Source organism: Marmota flaviventris, chromosome 13 (genome assembly GCF_047511675.1).
Source record: "Marmota flaviventris isolate mMarFla1 chromosome 13, mMarFla1.hap1, whole genome shotgun sequence".
Classification (NCBI taxonomy): domain Eukaryota; kingdom Metazoa; phylum Chordata; class Mammalia; order Rodentia; family Sciuridae; genus Marmota; species Marmota flaviventris.
Genome location: NC_092510.1, coordinates 54,415,548 through 54,435,926, shown reverse-complemented (window position 1 = coordinate 54,435,926; position 20,379 = coordinate 54,415,548). Strand labels below are relative to the sequence as shown.

The 20,379-nt window shown below is 39.2% G+C and overlaps 1 long non-coding RNA gene across 1 annotated transcript in view; it reads left to right on the top strand.

Moving 5' to 3' along the window:
- Nucleotides 1-717: 717 nt before the first annotated feature.
- Nucleotides 718-20,379, top strand: part of LOC139701513 (uncharacterized) — a 31,551-nt gene continuing 11,889 nt past the window's right edge. The window contains exon 1 of the long non-coding RNA XR_011704044.1: nucleotides 718-777. This is a non-coding gene — a long non-coding RNA (uncharacterized lncRNA). The remainder of the gene's footprint in view (nucleotides 778-20,379) is intronic.

Sequence of the window (20,379 nt, the reverse complement as noted above, 5' to 3'; positions counted from 1 at the left end):
GGGGTAATGCAGGGCATCCCCTAATACCATGAGGATGCTGAATACCAAGGCTTGGAGTTGTAGTTGTAGAGGTAGCAAGCTCTTGGCTGGAACCCCATATCCCAATCAGCACTCAAGACTGAAGAAGTACCAGCCCTTCTCCTGGGATCTGAGTCCCATGCTTGGGCAGAAGAGACTAATTAAGCACTAAGCCAGTTTCCATCAAGTTGCAAGGGAGCAGCACATTTTTTAGAAGGCAACCTGCAGAGAATCTACCTAGGACAACTTTTCCCCTTTTCTCCTCATTTTCCAGCCTCCCTTGCAGCAAGGGCATACGTATATGACTGAGGCACTATCAGTCAGATGCATAATTATGAGATTTTTATTTAGAAAAGAATAGTGTGAGGACACAGGAGCATGAAATCTGTTTTGGGATGAGGCTGCTACAGAGGCCTCTGGCTTCTGGGAAAACCAGAAGTGGTGACTCAACTTCAGGGATCAGCATTAGCAGGGGCTATTGTATTGTGCTCAGTGGTGGTTGCTACAGGGCTGCCTCTGGAACAGACCCATGGCATAGTTTGGATATCATTTCTAACTGTATGTCTCTAGCTGATTTAGCCCTCCCTTCTCTGAGCTACCCAGTGATCTGGAATACATTTATCTGCTTCAACCAGCAGGAGTAGCTTCTGTTGTTTACAACTTAGAAGCAGAGTAATAATGGTTCATCTATTTTGTACCTATCATCCTGGGCACTGTCCTGCTCTTTATCTTACTGAATTCTCACACAAAGCCAGCAAGGTAAGTGCAATTTGCATTACTGAAGACAAATGAAGCCAGGCAGTGGCATGGGATGAGCAAAATCCACAGAGAGGATGTGAGAGGTCTTGTTCGTCCAGTTGTGGAATTTGGGCTTTGTTCCATAAGCAAGGTTTACATGCCCCAGATTGTGTGTGAGATGCACATCATATACCTGGCTGCAGATCTAAAGGGTTAGCAGCTTCTCTAAGATGCTGGCTTCCACATATCCTTGCACAGTGTTTTTGGCAGTTCGGGTTGGCAGCTAAGTGTTCCAGATTTCTCAGATTCTTCCACAAACTCTGACTTACACACTACTGCTTCAGGACAAGCGGCTAGAGACTCTTCTCTGACCCTCTGATTCCTTCCACCAGACTTTCACATTTCAACTTCCTCACAGACATATAAGTTTCAAGTCTTACACTAAACTTGTGATTTCCAAAATGTGTCAATTTCTCCCCCAGTGGACTGTGCCTGACACAATCTGCAAAATGAAAAATGGATGGAAAAGAGCATGAGTGGTAAAAATAAATCCACAGTGCATAATTCTGCTCAAAATATTCTAGAATAATGGAACAACTTTGGATATCATAAACTTGAATTCTAATCTTAGCCTTGCCCAATATATATGTGTGATATTCAGTAAATTACTAAACATCTCTGAGACTCAGTTATTTCATTTTAAAATGAGGATTATATTTTTCTCATTGAGTTGCTGATGATTGAATGCTTTTAAGTGTGAATATTTTTATAACCAACATTTATAAATCAAATATAATGAGGATATATATTTATTACCCACTTTAGATAAGAATCGTTGTCTTAATATTTATTTTTAAGGATTTTCAAGGTAAAAATAAACACCTCTATAAAACATTGTTTTAAATAATATTTAAATATATATAAGTTAAGATAGTAAATAAAGGGCTGGTGTTGTGGCTCAGTGGTAGCACACTTGTCTGGCACGTATGAGGCACTGGGTTCGATCCTCAGCACCACATATAAACGAATAAATAAATAAGTAAAGTAAAGGTATTGGGTCCATCTACAACTTTAAAAAAAAGATAGTAAACAAAACTGTGATCGCTCTGGGCAAGTCTAGGTTTTTATAGGTCACAGATTTTTAAGCTTTTAGGATATTTTTAGATCATAAGTAAGAAAAATATGTTGAACATAGCAGGTACTTGATTGCTAACTAATATGGGATCATTGTTTACATAAAGTTCCATTCAAGCAATAAAATAAAAACAGAAGAGTGGGCAGGAGTTCATTGTGTTCACATGGACAAGCACATTAGCAGCTTTGAGAACAGTTGTATCGGGTTCACTTCCCCCAAGCTAACATCCCAGTGATGACTTGGCTCTTTGGGAGTCAGTTTCCTTATCAGTTACTGAGGAAAGCTTCTGTGGGATCTTCCAACTTCTGTCAGTCTAAGACCATGAACATGGGCTCTGTTGGCTATAAACTTCACTCAGTCTCTTATTCACCAAATGAAAAAAGTGATTGAATTAGATTCTTCCCAACCCTGGAATTTGATACTTTTAAAGAATAATAATAGCATGGTATGTGTTACAACAGCATTTTAGTGAATTCACTGTGTATATAATTTAATCCTAATTTCCCCAAATGATACCAAATTATGTCTATTCCCCTTTGATAGGCAAAGAAATAGAGGCAAAGAATGAAGTAAATCTCAAAATGGCATCCAGTTGAAAAGAACAAAGACTGAGGGAGCTCCAAGAGTGGTGGAGGATATTGGTTCTGATAGTCTTTCTGTCCTATCTTTAAGCTCTGGCTCTACCACTCAGTACTTTTGTGGTTTGAGGCCAAACTACTTAAACCCTTCAACCCTCCGTTTGTTCTCTGCTTAATAGTGATGATACCAATTGCACTGCCCTCTAAGGGTTGCTGTGAAGATTGCATGAAATACTTGGTTCAGTGTTCAGGAAGTATCATCCATGCTGGAGATGATAACGGTTTCACAGCTTCACAAAGTGTTTCCTTTTAACAGCACACAGTATTCTAAGTAAATTGACATTCCAAATCCCATGCACTTGCACCAATGATTTTTGACAAATATTTACTTCTCTTACTGATTAGAAAGACTAATGCAGCATACCTGGCTAAGCTGTGTAACATTTTATGTGGACTCAGACACAAATATTTTTTTAAAGGCTCTTTCTGACAGATTTCTGAACATCATATTTACAAGCATCTTTCCCACAACTTACAGGAAGGCACTTGGCAATCCAGAAGGAGTTTTTCAACACGCTAATTAATGCAGACAATGCATCCTTCCTTCACTCAAAAAGGTCAGAGGAATGTGTCGGATTTCTTTTTCATTGATTAGAAAATATTCACCTCCTTCTGACCTTTCCCCTATTTTCACCCAGCAGAACTGATGATGCCATCAGGATTTATTGGATAATTCTCCACCCTAGTGCCTAATGGTGAGAAACCTCTTGACGTCTTTGCACTCCGCTATGCTCATTAGGTACAGAAAGGCCCTGAGAAGATAGCAAATGTATTCAGATTTTTTGTTGGTCTGCAGTTTGATGTAATATTGTTTTATTTTTGGCCCCCAATTGCTCAGCAAAAGAAAAAAAAAGGCATTGGTTAAGCTGCTGATTTCCTCTAAATCGCTGAGCACAGGGATTGTAGCTTGATGAAGTCATTTAGTGCTGGATGTTTATATTCAAACTATGCCAGTGGCTCTGCTGGAGTTTTGCATGAGGAATGTGATGATGTTTTTGTTCTTTATGGAGTTGAAATAACCATGAATTTACCAGCACTACCTTGCAAAGGGATTTTTAAAATTTCTTTCAGTTTTAGGGCTTTGAAAAATAAATTTCTGTTTATGTTTTCAGGGAAGAGAATGGCACAGAGAGAAAGCATATGATGTTGATCTAATAAACTTAGTTGTGATTTCTCCAGGTATTTCTAAGTTTTGAAGCAGCATGTTGGTCACTAGTTTTAAGTGTGGCATACTCAGGACATTTCCCAAGAAATATTATGGAAGTTTGTTTGGATTAAAAAAAAAGAGCATGGTAGTGGCATTAATACTAAAGGGAGACTCCATGTATGTATAATATGTCATGTAGATCTAAAAAGAACAAATTTTTAAAAGCTAAAAAAAAATACTAAAGCGCACGAAGAGAATAGGGGATGAGAATACTACTTATATAATAAATCTGGCTCATTCTCATTTTACTTTTCTAATTTTCTTTTTTCCTTCCTTTCTTCCATCCCTAAAGAGAAAGGGATGAGCTGAGAAGGTGGCTGTGCTTATCCAAAATGAGAAACAAATGTTGAATTAAGAGAATTGTTGGCTCTCCAGCTATCCATTCAGTCATCTACCCATTCAATAAACATTTGTTGAACACCTGTAAAATGTTAGATGGTATGCTAGAGACACATAAACAATACCAAGTGTTCATCGATTCAGTTATTCATGTAATAAACCTTACCAATTAGTCAATGTTTGATTCAGAAAAAGTGAAAACACATGGGATGAGTGTACAAAAGTATTCAAAATTCTGAGGGAGCAAAAATTGAGGCAGCATAGGGTATTGGAAATTTTGGGTCTTTGGAACCACCTATCCCTGATTAACATAACATCCCTATTGTAGCAGGCTGCTAATTTTCCTTTAGTCTCCATTTTCCTCTTCTTCAATAATATAAACTCTAAAAATAGCTAGAAATAGGGCTCCTCAGGATAAATGTATCTCAGTCTCCTTTGCCCTTTGGGCAAGGCTTTGAGATTAACTTCTGGTCAATGGTCTCAAGAAGAATTGATGTTTGTAACTTCAGGAAGTGTCCTTAAGTAAAGTGGAACTTCTCTTTTCTTCCTCCCCAGCCCCGCCCCACCCTTTGTGTTAGCAAGTAGTGCTGTAGCACTAGTGAAAGCTACTGCTACAGCAACCACATTATACCATTAGGTGAAGTCTTACATAGAAGATGGCAGAATAAGCAATGTGAGCCACAGACTTCAAGAATTGTGAGGTCACTATAGCAGCTCTATGTCACCTATAAGAAGGAAATACAACTCAGATTTTGTTTTATGCACTCTTGTGTTCCTGTCACTTTTAGACAAAGCTTATCCTAGTCAGACCTTAAGTAAACACAATCTTTTAAAAAAATTTAATTTGTTTTAATTAGTTATACTTGATAGTAAAATGCACTTTGATACACCATATATAACGGAGTATAATTTCTCATTCTTCTGGTTATCCATAATGCAGAATCCCACTGGATATATAGTTACATATGTACATAGGGTAATAACGTCTGATTCATTCTACTACCCTTCCTACCTCCTCACCCCCTCCCTCCCTTCACTCCCCTCTATGTAATCTAAAGTAACTCTATTCTTCCCTAGCCACCCCCCTCCTTATTGTGTATTAGCATCCCCATATAATAGAAAACATTGGGCCTTTGGATTTGGGGGATTCATTTATTTCGCTTAGCATGATATTCTCCAGCTCCATCTATTTACCAGCAAATGGCATAATTTCATTCTTCATTAAAGCTGAGTAATATTCCATTGTATGTATATACCACATTTTTTTATCCATTCATCTGTTGAAGGGCACCTAGGTGGATTCCATAGTTTAGCAATTGTGAGTTGACCTGCTATAAACATCAATGTGGTTGCATCACTGTAACATGCTGATTTTAAGTCCTTGGGGTATAAATCGAGAAGTGGGGTACTAGGTCAAATGGTGATTCCATTCCAAGTTTTCTGAGGAATCTCCATATTGCTTTCCATAATGATTGCATCAATTTATATTCCCACTGGTAATATATGAATGTACCTTTTTCCCCACGTCCTTGCCAACATTCATTGTTGTTTGTATTCTTGATAATTGCCATTCTGATTGGGGGGAAATGAAATCTTTGAGTGGTTTTGATTTTCAATTCTTTAATTGCTAAAGATGTTGAATATTTTTTCATGTACTTGCTGATCAATTGTATTTCTTCTTCTGCAAAGTGTCTGTTCAGTTCCTTAGTCCATTTATTGATTGGGTTATTTGAGTAAACACAATCTTAAGCCCCCTGAGACTATTTCCTCATCTATAAAATAAAACTAACAATACCTATTTTAATATCTGTTAGAAAGACTGAATTAAAAGAATAAATCAATTTAATTCACTTACAACAATTCCAGGTATCTAGTAGGATTATTAAAATGGTAACTACATTTTTAATAATAATTTTCTTTGTCTATCCAAACTCCTGTTACACAAGTTTCCAAAATTTGAATAGACTCAAAACTCCTATTATTGATAGTTACACTCACCAGGGAAGTGTTGTGATCTGCTAGTGAAAACAGTACACCTGTGTATTGTTGTCAGGCTTAGCCATCCCAAGGACTAGGTGCTTCCATCTTGGAAATGGCTCTTCTTCCAGATTTGGTGCATCCTTAGGAGAGAAATGCTGAATTGGTGGAGGGAGGAAGAGGCTCTTTGTTACAGAGCAAGGCTGGTTTAACTGACTGTGATGACTGAGCAGGAAGCTTATATGATAGGAAAAATACATCTTTCAAGTTATCCAACGCTAAGGTGATAGATATCCCTGCCCCACTTTGCTTCTCTGCTCACCATTCCAATGTATACATAAGACTAAAAAGTAGGTTCATGAAGATAAATCATCGTTCATGAAGATTTTTTATATTGGGCTGAAATGGGAACAACAGGAAGGGCTGGGCCATCATGCATGGGAAATTTTTCCTTGGTAAGATGTGTTTGGGGAAATCAGATGTAGGATTTTTTTCTAGTTGGGGCTCCATGTTTTCTTCCTCTCCATTTCCTTCTTCTTCCTCCCATTTGCCTGGTCTCTTGCCCCACTCATGATCCAAGAGGACTTAAGCAGAATCAGAACCCAGCAAAACAGATTGTCAGCCCTAGAGGAAACACTTGGGTGGGCACAGGTTTACAGACTGCCAAACAGAGTCTCAGTCCCTGATTTGCCACTTACAGGTGTGTGACCTTGAGCTATGAGTCACTTATTATCTTATTATCACAAGCATTCTAGGCCTTGGGGATACTGTGCAGACTAAGAAAGACAAAGACTCTATCTCTAGAAGCTCAAATTCTGGTGGGAGGGAAAGCTTTAAAAATACTATTGAAATAAGCTAATTTATATACTTATACTCAGAAAAATAACAGATAGGATTATGTAATAGGGATGAGGGAGGGGGTGGGCATTATTTTAAATACAGGTAGCTATGAGAGTGGATTATTTATTTGAAACATGCATTATGAATGAACTAAACAGACACTTCTCAGAAGGAATAAAAAAACCCCAACAAATATATGAAAAAGTTTTCAACATTATTAGTAATTAAGGAAATGAAAATCAAAACTATACTGAAAGTTCATCTCACTCCAGTCAAAATGGCAGCCTTCAAGAATACAAACAATAACAAATGCTGAATAGGATGTGGAGAAAAAAAGGAATACTTTTACTTTATTGGTGGGATTGTAAATTAGTTCAACCACTGTGAAAATCAATGTAAAGTTTCCTCAAAACCCTAGAAAAGGAATCATTTGATCCTGCTATACCATTCCTCGGTATTTTTCCTAAAGAATTAAAGTATGCATACTAAGTAATACATGCATAACCATGTTTGTAGCAGCACAATTCACAGTAGCCAAACTATGGAACAAGCTGAGGTGTCCAACAACGAATGAATTAATGAAGAAAATGTGGTATGTATGTATATACAATGATGTTTTATTAAATCAATAAAGAAAAATGAAATTATGTCATTTGTAGGAAAATGAATGGAACTAGAGAACATTTTATTAAGCAAAATATTCCAAACTCAAAAGGTCAAGGATAATATATTTTTTCTCATATGTGGAAATTAGAGAGGAAAAAGGCAAAGAAAGTTGGCTGGGTGGGCATCTCATGAAAATTGAAGAGAGACTAGCAGAGTAGAAGAAAGGGACCTGGGGGAGGGAGGAGGGGAGGAAAAGAGGAAATACTAGTGACTGATATTGGCCAAGTTATATGGTTATATTATGTGCACAAATGAATATGTAAAAACAAATCCCACCATTATATACATAATGTACCAATAAAAAATATGGAAAAGAACATAAAGAAACCTGCATTATGAGAAAGGCACCTCTAAAAAATTATAGAGAAGAAACAGCAAATGTGAAGAGACACTGAAGTAGAACAAGTTAGGCAGATGTGAGGAACAAAAAGAAGGTTCGAGTTGGCAGCAAATTAAGGGAATAAGAAGAGGCAGATTATGTATCATCTTATGAGCCAAGGAAGATTCTAGATTGCATTCTTTTTGCAATGGGAAGATTTTTAGAGGTTTAAACTAGGTCAGAGACATGATCTGAGCGGTGCTTTAAAATGTTTTATCCTACTACCTCTGTGGAAGCTAGTCTGAAGAGGACAAGAGAGGGTTAAATAAGAGAGAGTTGTAGTCTAGGTGAGAGTTGACAATGTCTTAATGAGAGCCAATAGTAATGGAAATGGGCTAAATGGGTAAGACTTAGGCTAGGTTTTGGAAAGGGAGGAAGTAAAAAGACATGCTAATGAACTGGTTGTATTTGCATTGTATGAGTGGGAGAGAAATCAAGAGAGTTTCACTTGAATGGTTGGGAATATTGGAGTGGGAGGTGATGGGAGAAGAGGGTAGAGTTGGGACAAATCAATAGTTCTTCTAGATATTCAAAGTTTGAGATGTTTATCAGACATTCAAGTGGAAACAAATGTTGAGTAAGCAGTTGGATGTTGGGTGTATGATTCTGTAGCTAATAAAAAAGATACTGAAACAGCCACATATTTGAGACTTGTCAGCATATGGATACTATTAAGAAGCTATGCGACAGAATGAGATCAGCTACAAATGCAGATATCAAGATAAGAGGACCAAGGACAGAACCTTCAGATACTCCAACATTCAGAGGTCAGCTGAGGACAAGGAGTCAACACTGAGGAAAAAAAACAAACTAAAAAACTAATACAGAAACCTAGAGTTCCAATGTTTTAAGGAGAAAGTAATTAATTGTACCAAATGCCAACAAAACTCAAACAACTTAAGGGGAGAAAATTGACCATTGGCATTGGTGAAATATGGGTCATTTGTAATTTGAATGTGGTAGGTTGCCTGTGAGGCAACCTAATTCTTGTCTCTTGTAATTAGTGCCATTGCACAATCTCCTCCCCTTCACTACCAACTGAATCTATTGACTTGTTTCTAATAAAATACAATAGAAGTGATGTAAATATCATTTGAAATTAGGTTACAGAAAGACTGGTTTCACCTTAGTGTCTCCAGCCTTTGTCTTGTCTATTAGCATGGAGTATACTATATGTAAACTATATTGGGATTTTTCTAGGCAATTGTGATAGAGGAAGAGAAAGACATGCAACTTAAGGGGTTTGTAATGGAGTAGTGACATTGGTAGTCCATTGACTCTGAATTAAGTAAGAAGGGAAGTGAGTATATGAGGGAAGAGAAAAAGGAAGTCACAGAAACAGAAAGTCAATGAGATAGGGCTTGATGGAAGAATGGAATGAGAAAGAGGGGAAAGAGTTAATATATATAAAGAAGAATGCTCTACATAGATATTTTAAAACAGGTATTGATGAATGGTGTAGCTACAGTATAACTCTAAGAGTAAATGACTCAGAGGGAGCAAAGGAAAATATGGAAAGAAATAAAAGGTATAAAATGAATCATTAATGTAGGTGTGAAAGGCATCCAGAATTTTGATAAAGAGGTAGATAGACAGGTGAAGATGAGAGTAAGATAGATGCTAGTACCCTCCATACATAATAGATGTGAGTGGCAACCTGGTAGAGACAGCCTCAAGAAGGGGTTACAAGTCATTGACACACATTCTAGGAGCTAGGGTTGGAGGAGGTAGGAGGGAAAGTGGTTTGGAAGCATAAATGAGGACCTCATCCCCAAACACTGTAAAGGTTATGGGGAAGGATTGTCCTCAGGAGGTGATTGAAAAGCATGAATGGAGGTCTATAGACAGTTTTAGAACTATTAAGGATAGAAGTTTTAAGTGATGGCTTAATGTTAAAGTCAATCCTACTAAGTGATGGCTTAATGTTAAAGTCAATCCTACTAAGCTTCATCTCCATAATGATACAAATTGCCATTTATAGAACACAAGCGAAACACCAGATTTTAAATGTGTTTTGTTTTTTAATTTTTGTTTTTGTTTTGCAGTGTTGGGGATCAAAAGATCTCTTGCACAAGCTAATCAAGTGCATGTGCCAGGGACTTTTTCTTCCTTCACTAACCCTGCATTATAAAAACTGTTCCATTTGTTAACAATGAATCAAAAATGCATTCTGCTGTCATGTTTAACTAATTAGAACTAAAAAAATAAAAATAAAAACTGCACTCAGATGGATTAATGACATACCCAGTGTAGTGGCTTTATGGAATCTTAATTTAACTAAGGTAGAACTACATTTTTCAGAATTTCCTTATCTGTGTGAATACAAGTAGGGTTATTCCAGAAGGACATTAGTACCGAACTTGAATGGCAGAAGTGAAGCAGCAGCCATTGTGTTCTGCATGTTGGTATAGGGTGCTAGGTTCAGTGTTGCTGCTCTACTGGTTCACCCTGATGGCTTGGGACCATGGATCTCTTCCTTTGGTTTCTCCACTCCTGAGCCAGGTGTGTGTGCCGCTCTACCAGATTCTCTAGGAGAAGGCCAACCTGGCTCTTTGGCAGGACACCTGTGCCACTGGATTGAATGTGGTGAGAAACAGGCGAGGTTCCAATTTGTGTTAGTGGATTCCAGATTGTCTTTATGGGTTCCTGCTTCCCATGTTCCATCCTTCTTTTAACACCAAGTTTTCCCTCCTAACTGCCTTCTCAGCGGACTTATGGCAACTTCAGATCACCCCTAGACATAGAAATAGCAGGTTCTGTACCTAGAATAAATCTTATCCCATATTATTCCGAATGGGTCTGCTTCCCTGACACTCCTAGGATCATGTGTGACAAAGTAGAAAAACCCAAATTAGAACCACACTTTACCTGAATAAAAGTTCTTTCCATTTCTACTCTTCCAGGATACCTCTTGGGTCTACAAATAAATGGCAACTATCATGGAAAACCACAGGATCAAACGTAAAAAAATCTCACAGATAATACCAGTACCATCAAGTTGTAATCTAAAACAGTGGCAATCACATTACATACTTGGGGTTGGAGGTGTTGAATGAAAGGGCAGAAAACATTGGGCTAGCTGATGTGTATTCCTCAATCATTTGGGGCTTTGTCAGTGAGCAGAAAAGGTCAGGAAATAGGGGAATACAGAAAGATAAATAGCAAATTTTGGCAAAGGAAATTAAAGTACAGTTCTGAGTATTATCTTTCAAGTCATTTGCACCTGTTCAGAAGTAGATGGACTTAAACATTGTCTGTTACATAAGCATTTTTCAGAAAAACTAAAAACCATTTCCTGGAAACACATTTGTTTACAAGGTAACAATGTGAAAAGCCCACTTAAAGGTTGGAGGGATACTCTTTAATTATCCTTATTTTTAATTAAGTGCTTAATTACCACTACAAAACATGCTAGCTGCAGGATGCTGAGCTTGTTTCTCCAATTGTAAAATGGGGAAAATAATTAACTTTCATAGATTATCTGTGAGAACAACCAGATATGATACCCGTGAAAGTGTTTTTGAAAGTTATAGAGTCCTCTGTATAAAAAAGCAGCGGCATCAGCATCCTCTAACTGAATCAACCATGATTCTCATGTGGACATCTGTTGTTTTGTCTACTCAGACCCTGAGCACCTTCTTCCAGTAAAAGCATTTCTCCCCTTCCTTTGAAGAATCATCCTTCCCTTCTGTGCTCCCCCAGCCCTGGCAATTCAGCATACCCCCCATGCAGGTGGCCACAGAGATGGGTCAGGAAGGGACATGTCATTTCAGACAGTCCAATCAGAGTTCTTCTTTTGGACTTTTCTCCTTATCTTGCCAAGAATTATAGGGATATGTTTCCAGAGATACTGGAGGCCATATCCTCTGCCATATGGAAACTCTTACAAGGATAAAACTGATTGCAGAAAGAATTCAAATTGAGAGAAAAAGTCCTGTAAGAATATCAGTCCCGGTAAGGCTAGTCTTGCCCAAATCTGTCCTTTACAAAATTTTCTTATGTAAATGTGTGTGTTTGTGTGTGTGTGTGTGTGTGTGTGTGTGTGTGTATAAGCATTAGTACGGTTTAGCCACTTTCAACCAAGTGTCTGGCCAATACAGATTCCATGGTGAAATTTTATAAAATTAAAAACTATAGGCTTCTTGGACCCTGCGCCTATCAGAGCATACACCAAGCACTAAGCAGCCGAATTCCGGCTCCCGGAACTGAGCCCGCGGGACTGCTTCTTGGAGCTTACACTTATAGGAGCTTACACAGAGCACGGAGCGGCCGAGTTCCGGCTCCCGGAACTTCCCTGGCCCGGGGCTAGGAGCCCGCGGAAATTGCTTCTCGGTCCGGGTCCTGCTGAGGGCCGGTCAGGACTCACCCGTTGCTTTGGTTGCCTGGCAAGGGGAACGAAATGCTGCCTTTCGCATAGGATACCAACATGGCAGAGATCTGATGTCAGCAGAAAGCGGCGGAGGAGAGAACTTCATCAATACCAGCGGTGACATAAGCAGTTGGTCTCCTGGTAGGGGGGGTGAGGCACAGTCACCCGAGTCTCCTCAATTTGTCCTCGAGCCAGAGGGGAGGAGCCAGGCCGCCGCCAGCGCCCAGAGCAGGCCCAGCGACTCGCCAGCGTGGTGACCGCGTGACCCCAATTGGAGAGGGGGCGGAGCGGAGCCGCCACCCGCACCCGCAAGGTGGGCAGACCCGCGACCCAGTGGTACATGGGCGTGGTAGGTGGGGCAGGGCAGAGCCGCCGTTCGTGCGGGCAAGGTAAACAGACCTGTGACAGCCTGGCGGGTCAGGCCCAGTGGCTTGCCAGTGTGGTACACACATCACCCCAACTGGAGTAGGGGCAGAGCAGATCCTTCTGCCACGCCCGGATCAGGCCCTGCCGGTGTGGTGGTCACGTGACCCCAATTGGAGTGGGGGCGGAGCGGAACCGCCAACCGTGTCCGCAGGGCGAGCAGACCAGTGATCAACCTGCAGATCAGGCCCAGGGGTCCGCAGGCGTGGTAGAAGGGGCAGGGCAGATCCGCCGCCCGCGCCTCCAAGGAAGGCAGACCTACAACAGACCGGCGGATCAGGCCCAGGAGCCTGCCGGCGTGGTACAAACACCACCCTAATTGGAGTAGTGGCAGAGCAGAGTCGCCGCCCGTGCCAGGAACAGGCCCAGCGTCCTGCAGGCGGGGTAGTCACGACACCCCAATTGGAGTAGGGGCAGAGCAGAGCCTCCACCCGTGCCCGAAAGGTGGGCAGATCTGCAACCGACCAGCGGGACAGGCCCAGTGGCCTGCCGGTACGACAGACACGTCACCCCATTTGGAGTAGGGGCAGAGTAGAGCCGCCTCCCGCACCTGCAGGGTAGGCAAACCTGCAACCGACCGGCGGATCAGGCCCGGTGGCCTGCCGGCGTAGTACACTCGTCACCCCAATCGGAGCAGGGGCAGAACAGAGCCGCCGCCAGCTCCCAGAACAGGCCCAGTGACCTGCCGGCGTGGTAGCCACGAAACCCCAATTGGAATAAGGAGAGAGCAGAGCCGCCGCCCGCACCTGCAGGAAAGATACGCAAGCAGTATGAAAAGACAAGGAAAGAAAGGACCACAAGCAATGCAGGTCAACGCAACTTTAGAAGAGGTAACAGCTGCAGCAGATGGAATGTCAGATAAAGAATTCAGGATATACATGCTTCAAATGATCTGGAGTATCAAGGAAGACATTAAACAGCAAAATCATACAATGAAAGACCACTTCGACAACGAATTACGCAAACAAATCCAGGAAGCAAAGGAGCAACTATACAGGGAGATAGAGGTTATAAAAAACAAACAAACAGAAATCCTAGAAATGCAGGAAGCAATAAACCAACTTAAAAACTCAATGGAGAATACTACCAGCAGAGTAGAACACTTAGAAGATAGAACATCAGACAATGAAGACAAAGTATTTCAACTGGAAAAGAACATAGACAGCTCAGCAAGACTGTTAAGGAACCATGAGCAGAACATCCAAGAAATATGGGATAACATTAAGAGACCAAACTTAAGAGTCATTGGGATACAGGAAGGTACAGAGCTCCAAACCAAAGGAATGAGAAGTCTATTCAATGAAATAATACAAGAAAACTTCCCAGACTTGAAGAATGAGACAGAATCCCAAATCCTAGAAGCCTACAGGACGCCGAATGTGCAAAATCATAAGAGATCCACACCTAGACACATTATAATGAAGATGCCCAACATACAGAATAAGGAGAGAATTTTAAAAGCTACAAGAGAAAGGAAGCAGATTACATTTAGGGGTAAGCCAATCAGGATAACAGCTGATCTCTCAACACAGACTCTGAAAGCTAGAAGATCCTGGAATAACATATTTCAAACACTGAAAGAAAATGGGTTCCAACCAAGAATTGTGTATCCAGCGAAATTAAGCTTCAGGATGGAAGATGAAATTAAAACCTTCCACGATAAACAAAAGTTTAAAGAATTCGCAGCTAGAAAACCATCTCTTCAAAACATCCTCGCCAAAGCATTACAGGAAGAGGAAATGGAAAATAACAATGAAAACCAACAGTGGGAGGTAGGACAATAAAGGGGGGGGGAATAATCAAAGAGGAAAACAAACCATGTTTAGTAACAGAAATAAACAAATATGGCTGGAAGAACAACACATATCTCAATAATAACCCTAAATGTCAATGGCTTAAACTCACCAATTAAGAGACACAGGCTAGTAGAATGGATCACAAAACAAGACCCAACAATATGCTGCCTACAGGAGACGCATTTGATAGGAAAAGACATACATAGGCTGAAGGTGAAAGGTTGGGAAAAATCATATCACTCATATGGACTTCGGAAACAAGCAGGAGTGTCCATACTCATATCAAATAAAATAGATTTCAAGCCAAAGTTAATCAAAAGAGATAAAGAGGGACACTACATACTGCTTAAGGGAACCATACAACAACAAGACATAACAATCATAAATATTTATGCCCCAAACAATGGTGCAGCTATGTTCGTCAAACAAACTCTTCTAAAGTTCAAGAGTCTAATAGACCACCATACCATAATCATGGGAGACTTCAACACACCTCTCTCGCCACTGGACAGATCTTCCAAACATAAGTTGAATAAGGAAACTATAGAACTCAATAACACTATTAATAACCTAGACCTAATTGACATATATAGAGTATACCACCCAACATCAAACAGTTACACTTTTTTCTCAGCAGCACATGGATCCTTCTCAAAAATAGATCATATATTATGTCACAGGGCAACTCTTAGACAATATAAAGGAGTAGAGATAATACCATGCATCTTATCTGATCATAATGGAATGAAACTGAAAATCAACGATAAAAGAAGGAAGGAAAAAGCATACATCACTTGGAGAATGAACAATAGGTTACTGAATGATCAATGGGTTATAGAAGACATCAAGGAGGAAATTAAAAAATTCTTAGAGATTAATGAAAACACAGACACAACATATCGGAATCTATGGGACACATTGAAAGCAGTTCTAAGAGGAAAATTCATTGCTTGGAGTTCATTCCTTAAAAAAAGAAAAAACCAACAAATAAATGATCTCATACTTCATCTCAAAATCCTTGAAAAAGAAGAGCAAAACAACAGCAAAAGAAGTAGAAGGCAAGAAATAATTAAAATCAGAGCTGAAATTAATGAAATTGAAACAAAAGAAACAATTGAAAAAATTGACAAAACTAAAAGTTGGTTCTTTGAAAAAATAAACAAAATCGACAGACCCTTAGCCATGCTAGCGAAGAGAAGAAGAGAGAGAACTCAAATTACTAGCATACGGGATGAAAAAGGCAATATCACAACAGACACTTCAGAAATACAGAAGATAATCAAAAACTATTTTGAATCCTTATACTCCAACAAATTAGAAGATAGTGAAGGCATAGATAAATTTCTTAAGTCATATGATCTGCCCAGATTGAGTCAGGAGGATATAGAAAACCTAAACAGACCAATATCAATTGAAGAAATAGAAGAAACCATAAAAAGACTACCAACTAAGAAAAGCCCAGGTCCAGATGGGTATACAGCAGAATTTTACAAAACCTTTAAAGAAGAACTAATACCAATACTTTTCAAGCTACTTCAGGAAATAGAAAAGGAGGGAGAACTTCCAAATTCATTCTATGAGGCCAACATCACCCTGATACCTAAACCAGACAAAGACACTTCAAAGAAAGAAAACTACAGACCAATATCTCTAATGAACCTAGATGCAAAAATCCTCAATAAAATTCTGGCGAATCGGATACAAAAACATATCAAAAAAATTGTACACCATGATCAAGTAGGATTCATCCCTGGGATGCAAGGCTGGTTCAATATACGGAAATCAATAAATGTTATTCACCACATCAATAGACTTAAAAATAAGAACCATATGATCATCTCGATAGATGCGGAAAAAGCATTCGACAAAGTACAGCATCCCTTTATGTTCAAAGCTCTAGAAAAACTAGGGATAACAGGAACATACCTCAATATTGTAAAAGCAATCTATGCTAAGCCTCAGGCTAGCATCATTCTGAATGGAGAAAAACTGAAGGCATTCCCTCTAAAATCTGGAACAAGACAGGGATGCCCTCTCTCTCCACTTCTGTTCAACATAGTTCTCGAAACATTGGCCAGAGCAATTAGACAGACGAAAGAAATTAAAGGCATAAAAATAGGAAAAGAAGAACTTAAATTATCACTATTTGCAGATGATATGATTCTATACCTAGCAGACCCAAAAGGCTCTACGAAGAAACTATTAGAGCTAATAAATGAATTCAGCAAAGTGGCAGGATATAAAATCAACACGCATAAATCAAAGGCATTCCTGTATATCAGCGACAAATCCTCTGAAATGGAAATGAGGACAACCACTCCATTCACAATATCTTCAAAAAAAATAAAATACTTGGGAATCAACCTAACAAAAGAGGTGAAAGACTTATACAATGAAAACTACAGAACCCTAAAGAGAGAAATAGAAGAAGATCTTAGAAGATGGAAAAATATACCCTGTTCATGGATAGGCAGAACTAACATCATCAAAATGGCGATATTACCAAAAGTTCTCTATAGGTTTAATGCAATGCCAATCAAAATCCCAACGGCATTTCTTGTAGAAATAGAGAAAGCAATCATGAAATTCATATGGAAAAATAAACGACCCAGAATAGCAAAAACAATGCTAAGCAGGAAGTGTGAATCAGGCGGTATAGCGATACCAGACTTCAAACTATACTACAGAGCAATAGTAACAAAAACAGCATGGTACTGGTACCAAAACAGATGGGTGGACCAATGGTACAGAATAGAGGACACAGAAACCAATCCACAAAACTACAACTTTCTTATATTTGATAAAGGGGCTAAAAACATGCAATGGAGGAAGGATAGCATCTTCAACAAATGGTGCTGGGAAAACTGGAAATCCATATGCAACAAAATGAAACTGAATCCCTTTCTCTCGCCATGCACAAAAGTGAATTCAAAATGGATCAAGGAGCTTGATATCAAATCAGAGACGCGCCGTCTGATAGAAGAAAAAGTTGGCTACGATCTACAGTCGGTGGGGTCGGGCTCCAAATTCCTCAATAGGACACCCATAGCACAAAAGTTAATAACTAGAATCAACAAATGGGACTTAATCAAACTAAAAAGTTTTTTCTCAGCAAAAGAAACAATAAGAGAGGTAAATAGGGAGCCTACACCCTGGGAACAAATCTTTACTCCTCACACTTCAGATAGAGCCCTAATATCCAGAGTGTACAAAGAACTCAAAAAATTAGACAATAAGAGAACAAACAACCCAATCAACAAATGGGCCAAGGACCTGAACAGACACTTCTCAGAGGAGGACATACAGTCAATCAACAAGTACATGAAAAAATGTTCAACATCTCTAGCTGTCAGAGAAATGCAAATCAAAACTACCCTAAGATACCATCTCACTCCAGTAAGATTGGCAGCCATTAAGAAGTCAAACAACAACAAGTGCTGGCGAGGATGTGGGGAAAAGGGTACACTTGTACATTGCTGGTGGGACTGCAGATCGGTGCAGCCAATTTGGAAAGCAGTATGGAGATTTCTTGGAAAGTTGGGAATGGAGCCACCATTTGACCCAGCTATTCCCCTTCTTGGTCTATTCCCTAAAGACCTAAAAAGGGCATGCTACAGGGACACTGCTACATCGATGTTCATAGCAGCACAGTTCACAATAGCAAGACTGTGGAACCAACCTAGATGCCCTTCAATAGACGAATGGATAAAAAAAATGTGGCATTTATACACAATGGAGTATTACTCTGCATTAAAAAATGACAAAATCATAGAATTTACAGGGAAATGGATGGCATTAGAGCAGATTATGCTAAGTGAAGCTAGCCAATTCCTAAAAAATAAATGCCAAATGTCTTCTTTGATATAAGGAGAGTAACTAAGAACAGAGTAGGGAGGAAGAGCATGAGAAGAAGATTAACATTTAACAGGGATGAGAGGTGGGAGTGAAAGGGAGAGAGAAGGGAAATTGCATGGTAATGGAAGGAGACCCTCAGGGTTATACAGTGGAGGAGGTAGAGAGAGAGGAGGGGAGGGGAGGGGAGAGGTGGGGAGGGGGGAGGGTGGAGGATGGGAAAGGCAGCAGAGCACAACAGACACTAGTATGGCAATTTGTAAATCAATGGATGTGTAACTGATGTGATTCTGCAATCTGGGTATGGGGTAAAGGTGGGAGTTCATAACCCACTTGAATCAAAGTGTGGAATATGATATGTCAAGAAATTTGTAATGTTTTGAACAACCCACAATAAAAAATTAAAAAAAAAAAAAAAAAAAAAAAACTATAGACAATAGGTGAACTTGCTCATCATCTCCTTTCCAAACTAGAATAGGGTGAATAGAATAGGGTGAATATATAACTATATAAAAGAATGGAGAAACAAAAACGCAGACACTAAAACTTGTTGTGGCTTTTGGACAGTGTACACATAATGAGAAGCCATCCATCATCCAACAATCTTCAAGAAGCAGTAACATTAATTAGGAGGTATTTTGTCACATGTGGTAGAAGAAACAATAGGAGTATTGCTCATAAATGTTGAAATCCTTAGAAAGAAATGAAAAGGTTTTGGTCCAGCTATTCTAAATTAATAAATGTCATTTTCATAAAGTTCTAAGTATAAAGTCCATTGTAGATGAATGTATCCATTGTAGACTGGAGGCATTGAGCCTTCTTAGCTTATTCCAGAATAAAAAGCACTATTTGCAGAGAAGAGTTTTAATAAAGCCAATTTCTATTTGTATGTCTATATCATATCATGAAAGCTGTAGAATTGGAGGCATCATAGAGATATATCTAAAATGAAATATTTTACAGATGGGAGAACCATACCTCCAAAATGGTAAGCAACTTGAGCAAGTTTGCAAATAAATCAGGTAAAGATTCTTTGCTTATAAGTATAAAATAAGTCTTTGCTTTACAAAATACCACTATAGTTTCATTTTAATTGATGCTTATAACATAAATCTCTACCATGTTTGTAAAACTTGGGTATGCACACAATTCAGGGAATCATTCATTGCATCTGTGTGTGATTCAAGTCTGGATACCTTGTGATATCAGAATTTCATAGACTTTTCTTTTTTATTAATTTTACTTGTTTTTTTAAGTTATATATGGCAGTAGAATGTATTTTGACATAACATACATAAATGGAGTCTAACTTCCCAGTTTGTGGTTCTACATGAAGTGGAGTTATACTGGTCAAATATTCATATATAAACATGGAAAGTTATGTTTGATTCATTCTACTGTCTTTCCCATTCCCATTTTTCCTCCCTTCCCCCCTTCCAATCCAGTGAACCTCCCTCCACTCCATCCCCAAACCCCACCCATTGTGAGTTAACATCTGTATCTCAGAGAGAACATTCAGCCTTTGGATTTTGGGGATTGGCTTACTTCTGTTAGCATGATAGTCTCCAGTTCTATCCATTTACCAGCAAATGCCATAATTTCCATCTTCTTTATGGCTGAGTAATATTCCAAGGGCACCTAGATTGGTTCCATAGCTTAGCTGTTATGAATTGAGCTGATATAAACATTGATGTGCCTGTATCACTGTAGTATGCTGATTTTAAGTCATTTGGATATATCCCAAGGAGTGGGATAACTGGGTCAAATGGTGGTTCCATTTCAAGTTTTCTGAGGAAATTCCATACTGCTTTCCAGAGTCCGTGGCACCAATTTGCAGTCCTACCAGCAATGTATGAGTGTACCCTTTTCCCCACATCCTCCCCTAAATATATTGTTACTTGTATTCTTAATAATTGCCATTCTGACTGGAGTGAGATGAAATCTCAGTGTAGTTTTAATCTGCATTTCTCTAATTGCTAGTGATATTGAACATTTTTTCATA